The following is a 16,306-nucleotide window of genomic DNA, read 5'->3' on the forward strand; positions in this document are numbered from 1 at the left end:
GGAATCCAGAAAAGGCATTCTTTGCTCCCCAGGAAACTTATGAGACTGACCCAGTAATCTCTGCCTGACAGACACCTGGAACCATTTCTACTCAATTCCTCAGGCCAAATAGGGCACAGGAGAATCGTGGGGTCTTGCCATTTTCCCAGCGCTTATGCAGGAAAGGGGGCACATGTTCCCTCTGTTCTCAGGTACCATAATTAATTGGGAAATTCTGTCATTTCCTCTCCCCTTTATTTTTCCCCAGAAAGGAAGGACAGGCAGAGCTTTTTCTAGGGAGTAAACAACGAAGCTCCAATCTTCACTAAATATTTTCTCTCTGTTTCTCAATCCAGAAGATTTGTATCTCCTCTGTGGTGGGAAAACTTTTAAATCATAATGCATTCTTGCCACTATATTGAGAAGAGTAGAAAATTTATGTGATGGGTTCAACAAAACTTACTTTTTTTAAACTTTGTTTTAAACTTCATCTCTACACAAAATTCAAAATATTTTAGACCCAGAGATCCAATAAGAATGGTGAACCCCAAGCAGGATAAATACAAATAAATCCACACCTAAGCACAGCATAGTTAAACCACTGAAAAGATTTTTTAAAATCTTAAAAGTGTCAAGAGAAAAATGCCATATCATATATGGAAGGGACAATAATAAGAATGACAGCTGACGTCTCAATGCAAACAAAAGTGGCTGGAAAACAGTAAAACAGCATCTTTAAAGTGGGGAAAGAAAAAAAAAAATCTGTCAACCAAGATGTCTATGTCCATCGAAAATATCCTTCAAAAATGAAAGTGAAAGAAATATATTTTCAGCAGACAAAAAAGAGAATTTGTCTCCAGCAGACTTGCACTATAAGAAGTGCTAAAATAAGTTCTTCAGGCTTATGGGGAATTAAATCAGATGGAAGCCTGGATCTAAAGGAAGAAATAGAGAAATAAGAATGATAAATATGAGGGTAAATATTTATATAACTCACTTAAATTATCTTTGTGTTATATATTTTAAAAGACTGTTCAAAGCAAAAGTAATAGCAATTTATTGTGAGGTTTAGAACATGTATAGAAGGAAACTATACAACAACAAGAGTATAAAAGGCAAGAAGACAATAAAAGGAAAATATTGTTTTAAAGTTCTTATATTGTGAATTAGTATATCATTTGAAAGTACAGTGATGAATTAAAGATACATGTTGTAATCTGTAGAACAATCACTTTTTTTTTCTTTTTAAAGTTTTTTTTTTTTTAACGTGGACCATTTTGAAGTGTTTATTGAATTTGTTACAACACTGCCTCTGTTCTATGCTTTGGTTTTTTTGGCCCAGAGGCACATGGGATCCCAGCTCCCCGACCAGGGATCAAACCCGCACCCCCTGCATTGGAAGGCAAAGTCCCAACCACTGGACCACCAGGGAAGTCCCAGAACAATCACTTTTTAAAAACACACATAAAGAAGCACAGCTAAAGATAATAAAGGAGGTCAAACTGAATGCTAAAAATTACTCAACTCACCCCAAAAAAAGTCAAGAAAGGAGAGGATCAAAAATAGATAAGACAAAACAAAAACATATACCAAGAAGGAAACTCAATACTTTCATTAATGTAAAAGGACTAAGGATTCTGATTCAAAACCAGAGATTGTAAATCAACTATATTCCAATAAAAAAAGTTTTTTAATAAATAAATAATAAAGTAATTTTAAAAACAAAACCAGAGATTATCAGAGTAGATAAGAAAACAAGACCTAACTACATGCTATTTGTAACAAAAGCACTTTAAATATGAAACTGACAGATTAAAAGTATTTTTAAAAAGACACACCATGTAAACACTAAGCATGAGAAAGCTAGTGTGCCTATATTAATATTAGGCAAAGTGAACAAAGGATAAAGTGGACGAATCCCTTGAAAAACACAACTTACTGAAACCAACACAAGAAGACTAGAAAGTCTGAATAGCCCCATATCTATTGAAGAAAATGAATTCTTTTTTTTTAATTTATTATTTATTTATTTATTTAGGCTGCGCCGGGTCTTCATTGCAGCAGGCAGGGTCTTTGTTGTGGCATGCGGACTTCTTAGTTGCAGCATGCGGACTCTTAGTTGCAGCATGCAGACTCTTAGTTGCAGCACGCGAACTCTTAGCTGCTGCATGCATGTGGGATCTAATTCCCCGGCCAGGGATCGAACCCGGGCCCCCTGCATTGGGAGCGTGGAGTCTTACCCACTGGACCACCAGGGAAATCCCAGAAATTGAATTCTTAATCAAAATTGTCCCACAAGGAAAATTCCAGGTCAAGATGGTTTAATGAATTGTAACATCTAAGAAATAAATAAAACCAACTTTACATAAACTCTGTCATAGGTTGAGCTCCCCAAGAAATAGACATTGGGATAGAGTTTTAGTGAAGTAGTTTATTGGGGGATGCTCTTGGGAACAACATCTATAATGGAGCAGAGGAAGAAAGACTGAACAGAAGAAGTTGAACAATGATGGAGTTGCAACAGAGGTTTCAGCCTCTTTAAAGTCATCCCAAACACAGGAGGGGTCCAGATCTCTGTAGTCCTACATCAACCTGTCATTGGGTGCAGAGTAGGCAAGACAACTCCATTTGTCTCAGGGCAATTCCTGGGGCTGATTCATCAACAGGCACCATTCCCAGAAGCTGGAAAAATGAGCCCTTCATTCCTGAAAGTGGTATCTGGAGTGGATAGGGACACCACAGGATCTGTTACAAACTATTTCAGAAAGTAAAAAAGGAAGAAACACTTTGCAACTCATTTTATGAGGCCAGCAAAAATTCAATAACAAAAACTGAAAAAAGGTATAGCAAGAAAAGAAAATTATAAGCCAATAATCCTTTTGAACATAGATGCAAAGATCCCTTAATTAAATATTAGCAAATTGAATCTGCAAGAGAGTAAAAATATATAATACAGCGTGGTCAAGTGGTGTTTATTCCAAGAACTCGAGACTTGATTTAATATAAAAAAAGAAATCAATGCAATTCACCACACTAAAAGAATAAAGGATAAAAATCACATGATCATCTCAAAAGATTCAAAAAACGCCTTTGACAAAACTCAATTCCAATTCATGATTTTTTTAGTTCTCAGAAAACTAGAAATAGGAAGGAGCTTCCTCAGTCCGATAAAGAGCATCTATGAAATATCTACAGCTAACATCCTACCTAATAGTGAAACACTGAAGCTCCCTAAGATCTGGAAGAAGTCAAAGATGTCTGCTCGCACTACTTCTATTGAGCATGATACTGGAAGTCCTATCCAGTGCAATAAAGTGATAAAATGAAACAACGGCACAAATATTGTAAAGGAAAACATAAAGATATATTTATTCCCAAATGAAAAAAACTGTTTATATAGAAAACTCTAAGGAATCTACAAAAACACCAATAAGACTAATAGGTGAATTTAGCAAGTTCACAGGCCACAAGACCAGTACATAAAAATTAATTGTATTTCCAGAAAGGAACAATTGAAAGATTAAATTTTTTAAAACAACCTAGTTAAAAATAGCATTAAAAATTAATTACCAAAGAATGACTCTAACAAAAGACACGCAAGACCTCTCTATTAAAAATTAAAGATCTAAATAAATGGGGAGATACTGTGTCCATTCTCTTCAAATTTATGTACCATTCAATGCAATCTTAGTTAAAATCCCAGCAGACTTTTTTGAAGAAACTGATAAGCTGATTCTAAAACAGATGAACATGTAAAAGACCTAAGATGGCCAGAGAATTCTTGAAAAATAAAGTTAAAGGACTTTCACTATATGATTCCAAGGTTTACCATAAAGTTACAGTAACCAGGACAGTGTGGTATCAGTGCAAGGGAAGGAAAGAGGGAACTTAAAGCATGACAGAGAAATAAGAAGCAATCAAGGTCACCAGACAGATGTTTAAAATAGAATTATAGAAATAAAAATATAATTTAAAACTCAGTAGATAAATTAGAACTAGCCAAAGAGAAGATCAGCAAAACAGAAAATAGATTTAATTATTCAAAATGCCCATGAGATAGAAATGGAGGTAGGAAAAGTGAAGAGAAATAAAGAATAGAGTGAAATATCCAACACATGTCTAACTAGAACTGAAAGTGAGAGAGTAGAGAGAATGACGAACAGGCTGTATCTGCAGACATAAAAAGAAAAAGACTAAGGTTTTACCAGAACTGATGAAAGACACAAAACTAAACAGTCAAGGAACCCAAGAAAGCCCCAAGCAAGATAAATTTAAAAGAAATCCCTATCTTGATACATCAAAGGCAAATTTCAGAATGCCAAAGATCCAAGGATATAGGTTCCATGAAAGGAAGGAGCACCAAGCACATAATAGCCATCAATAAATATTACTTGGGCAGTGAATGGATTAAATAGGAAGTCTCAAAAGAAGTCAGAGAAAAGGCATCTATTATCAATACATACAAAGGAATAATCAGATTGACAACTGACTTCATAGCAACAATGGAACCCTCACGAAAGTGAATTAACATCTTCGAAGTGCTGAAAGTAATCATCAACCTAGAATTCAGCACCAAGAAAAAAACTATATATAAAGGTGAAATAAAGGCATTTGTGGAGGGAGGAAGGGTAGGGGAGAGAGAGAGAGAGAAAGAAAAGACTATTAACCAACAAACTTTCACAAAGGGAACTTTTAAAGCATGTGCTTCACAAGGAAGGAAAATGATCCCAAGAGAAGATTTCACATGAAAGAAGAAACAGGAACAAATAAATGGTAAATATGTGGATAAATTTAAACAAAAATTGATTTTATAAAATATTCACAATAATGTCCAATATATGAGGTTCAAAAAAACCAAGAATTAAAATACTGAAGAATGACAAATAAGCCTGGAGGCAGATAATAATAAAGTATTCTCATAGCCTTGCTTTGTTCAGGAGGAAGGTAAAGATGTTAATTAATTTTAGAACAATGTCATATATATGTATATGCTACATATAATATATATTATATTTGTGCATGTTATATTCTTATATTATGTATATAAGAATATATAGTATTACCTATTATACTTTAGTATATTTTATTTAATTATAATATATATGTTATAATATAGTATAATATATAATAATATTATATATTATTATCATATATATTTCAAGGGAAAACACAAAAAATAAAAACATAGGTTTAGTACAACTTCCAGACAAACAGAGGTAAAATTGAAATAAGGATTAAAATATCTCAGTCAAGGCAAAAGAAAATAGGAAAGGAAAGGTAAAAAGCTAGAAAAAGTGAGATGCATAAAAAGTCAAAATTGGATAGCAGAAATGAACCTAAATATATAAATCATAATTGATATAAATGGACTAAATTCTCCAGTTAAAAGACTGAGATTTTAACACTGGGTTAAAAATTCAACTATCTGGGATCTGGGAATGGGTTCTGCCTGGCAGCCTATAGGGGTTTTCTGTTCTGATGCACCCTCTGGGGTCAGGATGGGGTATGACAAGGATATGGACGAACATTTGTTCGCTGATATACTACTTGATATCCAAAAGGAATCAATGTGGCTTACAGGGATGCATACAGTAAAACAGAATTTTTATGATGAAATCAAAGAAAAAGGAAAATAGGTTGAAAATAATATAAGATGAAGTCAGATTAGCACATAAAATGCATCCATAAAGCCTTGCTGGAGGTCAGCTGGAGAGTTAACTCTGAGATTCCCAGCAGCAAAAGCAAAGAGGGAAACATGAACATTATTGTAACATTCCCAATGTCCAAAGCATCAAATACAAACTGAAAGAAGAATGACAGCTTTCCCTGGTCCCCAATACAGGGGAAAGTATGCAAGGTAATGGATACCACTTTCTAGATATTTCTTTAACAAATCCAAGAACATGGTTTTTTGCCCTAGTTTTTTATAATGCCCTTCAATGAAGGCCTATATGAAAGCAGTTCTACAAGGGCCAAGACGGTAAAGTCCAAATACACAGCTCCCTGATGTCTGGCTTGATCCAAAGACAATATTGATATGAACTGGGATAATGGTTCTTGACTGTTTTGGGGCCACTCAGATAATCCAATTAAAGCATAGCGGTGTCAAGAACATTTCCTGAAAGAAGTAACATATTTGCTGAGTCTCAATTCTAATTTCCACGAGGTCCTGCTGCACTGATTTGTTACCCTTGTATTCTATTAGAGATTAATAATAAAGATAACAGCAACTACAATAATAAGCAATAATATCACCAGCAGCACCAATGCTTATACAGTACCATGTCGCAAGCACTTTTTTAAGCACTTGGACAAATTTTGTAACCCCTCCCAACCCGCATGCACACACACTTTTCTTGAGCAAGCCTGTATAGACTTTCTTTCCTTAGACAAGCAGTAGGCATGAAAAAGCCACAGTAGGTTCTTTTAAGAAGTAGAATAAGACAAAAAAACCCTCTTTCAGGAGAATCTGTCTTTCTGTGAAGCTAAACAACCTGAAATAGAAGAGACCCAGGCAGGAAGATCAGTGAGGAGGGGTTGCAGCAATCTTGGCATAAAGTGGTGTAGAAAGGATTAAATATATATATATGGTATATATCATATATATTATATATATTATCAGAAGAGTCAACAATGTCGGACCAATTAATGAAAGGGGCCATGGAGAGGGAAGAGTTAAATATAGGTGACCTTGCACGAGTTGCTTTCTTCCTCTGCCCTTGGTCTCCTCTCTGTAAACAAGGGAGTCTCTGATCATCAGATTATGTGAGCTGGCACGTGGGCACAGAAGCAGTGCAACAGTGGTGATATTTATTATGCGTGCTGATTGATTTAAATGGATGGCCTTGAGATGTTACGGAGCCTTCTGAACACCGAGGAATGATTAAATGACAGCCACTGCAGCTCTGTTGTTAAGTGTCTTGTCTTTATCCGTCAAGACGTTTTAGAAAGGCCACCAGGTGCCATACACTGAGCTAGGGAGCTGGGTCCCTGAGATAAGAGACATAGCTCCTAGCCTGGAAGAGCGTGCTGTCTGCAGCCCCCAACCCGGGGGAAGAAGCATCTCCTCCAGATGCTTGAAGCCTAGCCTGGGAGACAAACACAGAAAGAACCACTGAAGACCCAACATAGATGTGCTGTCTGAGCTCGCACCCGGGCTCTGGGGCTCAGAGGAGGGCGAGATGGATTCCTGTGCTGCCGCTTAGAAACAAGTTATTAATCACAAAACCCATGAAGATGATTTTGTTCTCCCCAAAACAAGTTAAATCGTGAAAGCTTATTACATGGGGAGAAGTATCAGAGGGATTTGAATACCATTAAAATATAATCAGGGCTCTTAAGCACATTGTTTTCATAGCCTGTGAAAACACAAACTTTTGTCGAAAAACATAAATAGCTGAATAGCCAATGTCAACTTTGAGAGGTGGCCGATGGGGCTGGAAGAACAATGGATAGGGATTTCGTCTCATCTGTCCTAAGCAAATCCGTGGATTTTCATTTCCCCACGTATAAAGTAGCTGTAACCGTTTCTGCCCTGCTTCTCCCATGAACTTCACGGCTACCATTTACTGAACACATATGATGGGCCAGACACCATCCAAGGAAGTTTCCATGCATTTATCATTTCCATTCATCTTGACAGTGCAAGGGCAGGTCATTATTATCTCAGTATGACAGAGGCCACAGAGAGTTGACATAACTTCCGGAGTTCAAAGGGCTATGTGGGGTAAAGCTACATTCTGAACCCAGAGCTGTGTTGCTTTAAAGCCTGTCAGCTGAAGCGGCCTTTGAGGGTCTGTAACTCCAAGGAAATGAACTTGGTAGATGCACGCCTGACTGTGAAGCTCCTTGAACATCAGGCTGGAAGACACCTTGACAGAATCCACTCTTTTAAACCATGCCCTCTCCTGACCTAGGCAACTCTGCCGCCAAAATTAAGGATCCAAGTGTCCCAAGAAAGACAAAGGTTCTTAGCACTTGTCTCTCAGTTGGCAGGTGCCCAAGAAGAAGTAGTCACGAGTGGGTGGAGTTGCAGGAAACCTTACCTCCCCCTTCCTTCCAAGAGCTTTCCACCACAACCCCCACCTCCGTGGAGGCACGTATGCATGCAGACCCACGCAGGGATCCCGAATTAGCTCAACCTGCCTCCCAGCAGCTGGATGAGCCTAATTAAACCAAATTAATAATTTATTCAAGCAAAACGAGACACGCCAAGAATCCCCGGGGAGGCTGTAAAATGATAAAGCCGTCTTACTAGGAAAATGTGTCAACATCCCATGCAAAGTCTTTGGCTCTGGGATAGAAGTGGGAGGCCCATCTGACATGAGTCACCTTCTGAGGCCGGCTCCTGGGTCCCATGCAGATGGGAGCATCTGCACCTCTCCAAGCGTGACATCACCTGTCCTGCCACACGCCCCTCTGCTGCCCTCCTCCTTTCCATCCTCTTCCTCCCCGATCCTTCTCCCCCTCTTCCCCTCCTCCTCCTCCTCCCCTCCTCTTCCTCTTCCTTCACCCTGACACATCATTAACCTAAACTTTCAAGATCACTCTCCCCCACCAGAAAGGAAAGCTGGATGACAAGCTAATATTTCCATGTGACACACTGAGTGGTTCTTACATAAAAATTAACAGGCGCTTGACAAAGTCATAATTACTAACTAATGGTGCATTATGCCATTTCCATAATTAGTCATGTTATTGATATTTCCTTCCGACCACAGAGCCGGTGAGGGAAATGGCTACTCTGTGCGCAGGTTGTTAAGAAAAAACTTCTGGGAAACACTTCCCTTCGGACTCAGACACACACCCAGACCCGGCTCCCACCCTCCCAGGGGCCAGTCCCCTCTGGAGCTGGTTTCTTTCTTCAGTGCAACAGGAACCAATCAGTCCATTACGTGCAACGGTCAATGTGAAGACGTTGAGGCTTGGCACTGGGACAGATTTCTCAACTATCTCAGCCATTTGAGGCCTAACACGAAGGCAGCGGTGGAAGTTGAAGATGTTTAGAGAACTTTGCAAACAGCCTCTTCACCCATGATACTCACAGCCATCCTCCTGGAGGTTGTAGCTGTTAACCCATTTTAACAGGTGGGAGGACTGAGGCTTGGAGAGGTGAAACAATATGCCCAAGTACACAGCGGGCATGTGCAAAGCTGGAATGCAAACGCACGTCTTCTGATTCAAAGCCTGGGAGGCTGTGCTGCGTAGTGGGGTCAGGCAGCAAGTTCAAACACTGGCTCTGTACTTCAACAGTTATGCTGTCTTCCAGAGAAAACTCTAATTCAAAAAGATACATGCGGGCTTCCCTGGTGGCACAGTGGTTAAGAACCCGCCTGCCAATGTAGGGGACACAGGTTCGAGCCCTGGTCCAGGAAGATCCCACATGCTGTGGGGCAACTAAGCCCAGGCGCCACAACTACTGAGCCTGCGCTCTAGAGCCCACGAGCCACAACTACTGAGCCTGCGTGGCACACCTACCGAAGCCCGTGCACCTAGAGCCCATGCTCCGCAATGAGAAGCCACCAGAATGAGAAGCCCATGCCCTGCAATGAAGAGTAGCCTCCGCTCGCCAAAACTAGAGAAAGCCCACGCACAAAAACGATGACCCAACGAAGCCAAAGATAAATAAAATAAATGAATACATTTTTTAAAAAAAGATACATGCATCCCAGTGTTCATAGCAGCACTATTTACAATAGCTAAGACATGGAAGCAACCTAAGTGTCCATCGACGGGTGAATGGATAAAGAAGATACGGTACATACACACAATGGAATATTACTCAGCCATATAAAAGAACAAAATAATGCCATTTGCAGCAACATGGATGGACCTAGAGATTATCATACTAAGTGAAGTAAGTCAGAGAGAGAAATACAAATATCATATGATATCACTTATATATAAATCTAAAATATGACACAGGATGACGTGAGAGAGTGGCACTGACATATATACACTACCAAATGTAAAATAGATAGCTAGGGGGAAGCAGCCGCATAGCACAGGGAGATCAGCTCGGTGCTCTGTGACCACCTAGAGGGGTGGGATAGGGAGGATGGGAGGGAGACGCAAGAGGGAGGAGATATGGGGATATATGCATATGTATAGCTGATTCACTTTGTTACAAAGCAGAAACTAACACACCATTGTAAAGCAATTATACTCCAATAAAGATGTTTAAAAAAAAGCTAAAAAAAATAAAGTATGACACAAATGAACTCATTTACCAAACAGAAACAGACTCACAGACATAGAAATCAAACTTATGGTTACCCAAGGGGAAGTGGGGAGAGGGATAAAATGGGATTAGCAGATGCACACTACTATATATAAAATAGATAAACAACAAGGATTTACTGTATAGCACAGGGAACTATGTTCAATATCTTGTAACAAACTACAATGGAAAAAAGAATCAAAAAAAATATATAGACATATACATATATTATAGATATGTACAACACAACCAAATCTCTTTGCTGTACACCTAAAACTAACACAATCTTGTAAATCAACTCCTCTTCAATTTTAAAAAAATGTGTTGCACTCCAAAGTGTTGAATCTGGGACCTGGACCAATGGACGGACGCTTCAGAGAAATAAATTTGGGTGCAAAAGACGGAAAAACAAACAAGCAGACCTGAACCAAAAGAAAACAGGCTTATACAGGAAGCAGTGAGAGTCCCGGCCCTGAAGGCATGAAAGCCAAGGCTGGGGAGCACTGAGCAGGGATATGGAGGGGAGCTGAGTATCAGAAGAAGTTCAAAAAAGATGACTTTAAGTAGGGTGGCCCTATGTCGCAGCGTGCCCACAGCAGTCCCTGTTACCACGGTTGTCCCAGTGCAATTGTTAACAGCGCTCTTTTACTCCCCAGAAGTGTCCCAGAGTGGACCCCTAACTTTATACCCCTTTCAACCCTGAGAGTCTGATTCTCTTCCCTACCCTGTTGCCTCTCTCCCCGCTCTTCAGCTGCAGGACTTGTTTGAACATCACTTCCACAAGAAGCCCCGCCCTGTGCCCCCAGACTAGGTGGGGGCCAGTTAGTTCCATCTGCCTGGCAGACCTTCTCCTGTAAAACCAGCCTGAGTTTCCTTCTAGAAGCCTACTGTCAGTCCTCAGGGAGTGGGCAGGGTGGGCACATGACTTGGCCTCTGACCATCCTCCTGACCACGGTAATCAGGGTAGGGACTGAGGGCACCACTTTGAGAGCCTGTGGAGAACAAAGCCCACACAGAGGCAAGCTGAGCTGAGAAGTGAAGCAGCGACTTCGTTCTAAAGCCACCATTAGAACACCTGGATTCAGCCATGCCTGAAGCCAACCTAACCCACCCTGTAAATTACCTGAACCAGCAGGGCCCTCTTTTCATTAATCCAGTGGAGTGGGGTTTCTGTCACTTGCAGAGGAGAGACACATGAATAGGTGGTGTCCTCAGAGTGCCCTGCATTTTTCCTGTGGCAGCTCTTGTCACCCTTGCTTGTAGGTCCAGACATCACATCTGACTCTCCCACCAAAAGTCTCATGAGAGCTTGATGCCTGCCTAAATCCTCCCAATCCATTGAGGAACATGGCCCACTCCCTCCCATCATTGGAGTCTCCACAAAGGTAACCTCCATGAAGAGACCTTCCTCGACCACCCTGCCTAAAATAGTTCCTCCCACGATGCCCTACTTCCCAGGCTATGTGGCGTCCCTTCAGAGCATCTCTCCTGTCCCTTTATAACATTTCACTGTAGGTGACATTTTTGTTAGCTTCATGTCTGTCTCCCCACGAGAATGTAAATTAATGTAACTGGCTTGGAGCAGGGACCCTGTTTCTTGGGTCCTCCACTGTATACACAATGCCTGGCACAGTGCAGCATCCAATAACCATGGTCAGTGAGTGAGTGAGTGAATGAACAGCACTGGCCTGGGAATTAGATAAGATAATGGATACAACAAGCTTAACAAAGTGCCTTGGTAAGGATAAGGGTTCAATAATCGTTAGCTGTTCTTTCTACCACCAATTCTACTGGAGTTATTCTTCCAGCATGTTAACCACACCTGGCCATGTGTCACGCACAGTGAGACTGCTAACACATTAGAGCTACAGCTAAGAGCTTTACACGTACTCTTTCCCTTAGCTTCACAGCCACCCCAGGAGGTAGGTATTATTATCATCCCCAGTTTACAGATAAGAAACTGAGGCACAGAGAGGTAAAGCAATGTGCCCAAGATCACACAGCTAAGTGGCAGAGCCAGGGTTGGAACCCAGGAAGTCTGGCACCAGCATCCATCACATCATCACTAATTAAACAGCCTGTATCTTGTGGAAATAAGACAGAATCTCTGCTCCCAGAGAGTGGGCCAGATACATAAAATAGAGTGCCCACCACACAACTGTTTAATTAATTAATTAATTAGTAATTCATCACATTTGTGAGGAGGGGAGCCACTCTGAGCCACAGAAGCCAAACTTACTGTCTCTTTTCTGTGAGATTTACCTTCACAGATTTACCTTCATTTAAGCTAAGAGGTCATTTTAAGCCATAATTTCAGTTTTTTACAGTTCTGGAGGATTCAATGGAAGGGCAGGCTTACCTGAGATCTTTTCCTTCGAAGATTGGTGGGGGAAGATGTGGAGTGCAGGGAGGTAGGCAGAAGAGTGACTGTTGGATTATATTCAATATTTGAAATAATTTATAAAATGTCACATAGAAAATGGTCCTTTAAATGGAGACCGATGCTCCTTCACGCTGCCATTTTTCTCCCCTCCACCCGTGAGAAGTGTTCTCTTTTTACTGTCTCTCTCCCTCCCACCTCTGAGCAGCGTACAGGCACATTTCAGAGGAGCCAAGAATTAAATCAAAATTACATTTCTCTCGCTGTCTCTCAAACAAGTAAGACGGTTCACTTCCATTGGCTCCTGGAGGCCAGGGGAGGGTTAATAATAATAATACTCTGTAGTCATAGACCGCTGTGCGGCAGGGAGTGCCTGCAAACATCATCCTGCAGCAGCCCGTATTATTAACTGGTAACTGGGCTCTCAGCCCTAAGTCATAAGCTGGAATGAGACCCCACAGGCTAGTGAGCACCAAAAGCTATGTCTAAAAATGGCTAGATCCAAGGGTTAGTGCTCTGTAAGAGCAGCCAGCATTTCCTTGGCCCCCACCCTCCATGCAGGCCCTTCCTCCTGTCTGAAGATCTCAGTGCTTCACCACTAAGATGAGCTCTTAAGGGGAAAGGCAGTTAGAGATGCTTTCTGCTGCTGGTAACAGAACATCTGACTAACACAAACAAACAAGGGGCTGCCAGAATCCACTCATTAGCTCAATGATGTCAGGGCAGTGTCTCTGCAATTCTCTCGTCCTTTCCCTCATGGTTATAAAATGGCTGCTACAGCTCCAGGCATCATACCCACATTCCAGGCAGGATGAAAGGCAGAGGAGAGCAAAGACAACTCTACCTATCCCTTTTACCAGTAAAGCAAAAGCTTTCTTGGAAGCCTCACTTCACCTGCAACAAATTTCCACTTATATCTCATTGGCTAAAATAGGACCACATTAAAACACCTAGCTGTACTCTAGATTGACTAATCAAGGGAGAAAATGTTGGGAATGAGTCCCGGGTTAATCAGCTAGCAGTGTAAGGTAGTGGAAAGAGCACTGACCCAGGAGTCAGATGATCAGGCTCTTCTACCATCTGGGACTATGGTCTCAGTTTCCTTGCCTGTAAAATGGGAAGTATTGAACCAGATGATCTATAGCTCTAACACTGAGTCAGTTTATGACTTCTACAGAAACACCTGGGGCTGACACAGAAAGAACCAAAAGGCTGTAATCCCCTGCTCCTTACTCTACCCTGAAATTGTAGCCCTAAGTGCTGGAGCCTCGTCTAGGAGGAAAGGAATTACAGCCATGGGGAAATCAAAGGAACTGGAGAGTCAAGACACTTGAGTTCCCTTTCCTTGTTCAAACTGCTAACTGCCCAAGGGTTTGAGTGTGCTCAGTATAGAGTCTTCCAATCAAAAGTCATGTAACCTGAAATAATAGTAAATTAATAATGCCAAACATTGAATGAAACTTTACTAGGCACCAGACACTATGCTAAGAGCTTCACCTGCATTATCTCATCAAGTCCTAACAATCCCATAATGTAGGTGTTATTAACACACCTATTTGATAGATGAGTAAACTGAGGTCCCAAGTCATGCCCGTGCCCAACTTCACACAGCTATGAGGTGGAGGAGTTTGGGTTCAGACCCAGGGACTCGTACCTACAGCCCATGTTCTTTTTTTTTTTTTTTTTTTTTTGGTTCTGACAATTTATTGGAAAAAAACCACATGTCACTCATTTACAGAGCCTGTGTCACTCCAAGTGCCCCAGGGGGATGCTGTTCTATTAGCTCGAAAGAGCAGCCCAGGTTCTTAACACAACCTAACATTTATCCTCTACCCATCCGTTATCCTGCTTATCCTCATTCCCATGGCAACCCTATGGGGGATGCATTGTCCTCGTCTTCTACAGATGAAAAAAGCGAGTCTCCAAGACATTACATGATTGACCTAAAGTGACCAGCTGGTACGTGCTGGAGGGTGAATGGGAACACAGCGCTTGCCCTGAGCCTGAGCCGGGCCCTTGCCACGGTGCCCCGCTGTATGGGAGTGTGTCCGGGCAAGAGGCCCTGGGAGGCTCCTCGTCTTTGGATCTGTCCTTTGTAAGCCCTGCCAGAAAGCCAATCAGTGCTGACCCTGCTTGGCCTGGAATTTGCTAATTCCTGATAATTCTGGAATTTGCATTATTAGTAATAGCCCGGGGAGGGACATCCTTAGCTGTGCTGCTCCCTTGGGGGTTTCTGTGGCAGCCCGGGGTGTTGGAAGAGCTGAGTCATGACAGGAGATTGACAAACACCGCAGCTCAACCTCCGCCTCAGCCGGCTGTCCTGGGGCTCAGGGTGGCCAGTGACGGGTGCGGGAGGGGAGACTGAGCCCCTCAGCCCCCGTCTCTGACCCTCAGTCCCTACAGGAGCAGAAGGCAAATCCCATGACAGCCGTGTCTCCCAGGAAGAGAAAACGCTGGTCTGAGGGATTCTGGAAGCCTGACCCTTCGGACCACAGTTTACAGCTGTGCAGTGTGCAGATCCCCCTGCCACGAACATGGTGGTCCTGCCAGCCTCCCCTGAAATCCCACAGCGGACCCACGTCCCAGCCATCCTCAGTTCCAAGGCGGAAGGGGGCGGGGGCGCTACTTCTGAGGACGCAGCAGCATCAGGGTGCCTTCAGGAGGCAAAAGGAAGCTCAGAAGATCATGTCATGTCAGCACCCCCGCTTCCTTCAGTCCACACGTCCCCTTTGCTACAGCCAAGTAAAGAGGGGGCCCCCAGGGACTTCCCTGGTGGTCCAGTGGTTAAGACTCCGAGCTGCCAATGCAAGAGGCACGGGTTCCATCCCTAGTAGTGGAACTAGGATCCCACACGCCGCACGGTGCGGCCAAGAAAATACATATATTAAAAAAAAAAGAGGGGGCCCCCAAACAAGGTGGGCACCTAGTAAGACCCCCCCTGCCTGCCCCTCCCCTGGCCCAATACTCACGACTGCCAAATGTCTGGAGACCCCCCCAGGTCTATTCTCATCGTGCCCTTTATGTCCATTTGCGTCAGTCCCCAGGAGAAGCCCAGGACCCCCGGCACTCTCATCTCTGGACACATCCTCATTCGGTTCTACAGGTGGTGAGGACAACCCTATTCCGGGAGCCCCCTTCCCTACTTTATTTTTCCCCACAGCCTTCATCCCCATCTGAAATTCTCTATGTTTCATTTACTGATTTGTCCATTTTCCACCTCCCACATCTGAAAGTAAGTTCTGTGAGGGCAGGGATATCACCACCTTAGCCCCAGTATCTTGAAGGTCCTGATACACAGCCAGACATCTACAGAGAGTTGTCAAACAAATGAATAATGAAGAATGAGTGCAGAAAAGGATGCCTAACTAAAAGCGGCTTGCAGAAATGTATTTTACATCTCAAGAAGTGCAGAGGCAAATTGCTTCCCGGGTGGATAAATCGGCAGCTCCATGACATCAAGGGATCCAGCTGGTTTCTCTGTGGTTCTCCTGGCTTTTCCATCATGCTTGCAAGATAGCTGTCCCAGCTCAAAGCATCACATCTTGATGTGACAATGTCCAAAGTTAGGAAGGAGCAGGTGTCCACTCTCTGCCCCTTTTTAAGGATGAAGGGAAATTTTCCCACAAGTCCCCAGCAGCCTCATGGGACAATTTGCATCACATGTTTATGCCTCAACCTACCATTGGCCAGGAGAATGGGATTACTGTCTTCAGCTTACACCAATCAGC

This window comes from Balaenoptera musculus, chromosome 10 (assembly GCF_009873245.2).
Source record: "Balaenoptera musculus isolate JJ_BM4_2016_0621 chromosome 10, mBalMus1.pri.v3, whole genome shotgun sequence".
NCBI lineage: Eukaryota > Metazoa > Chordata > Mammalia > Artiodactyla > Balaenopteridae > Balaenoptera > Balaenoptera musculus.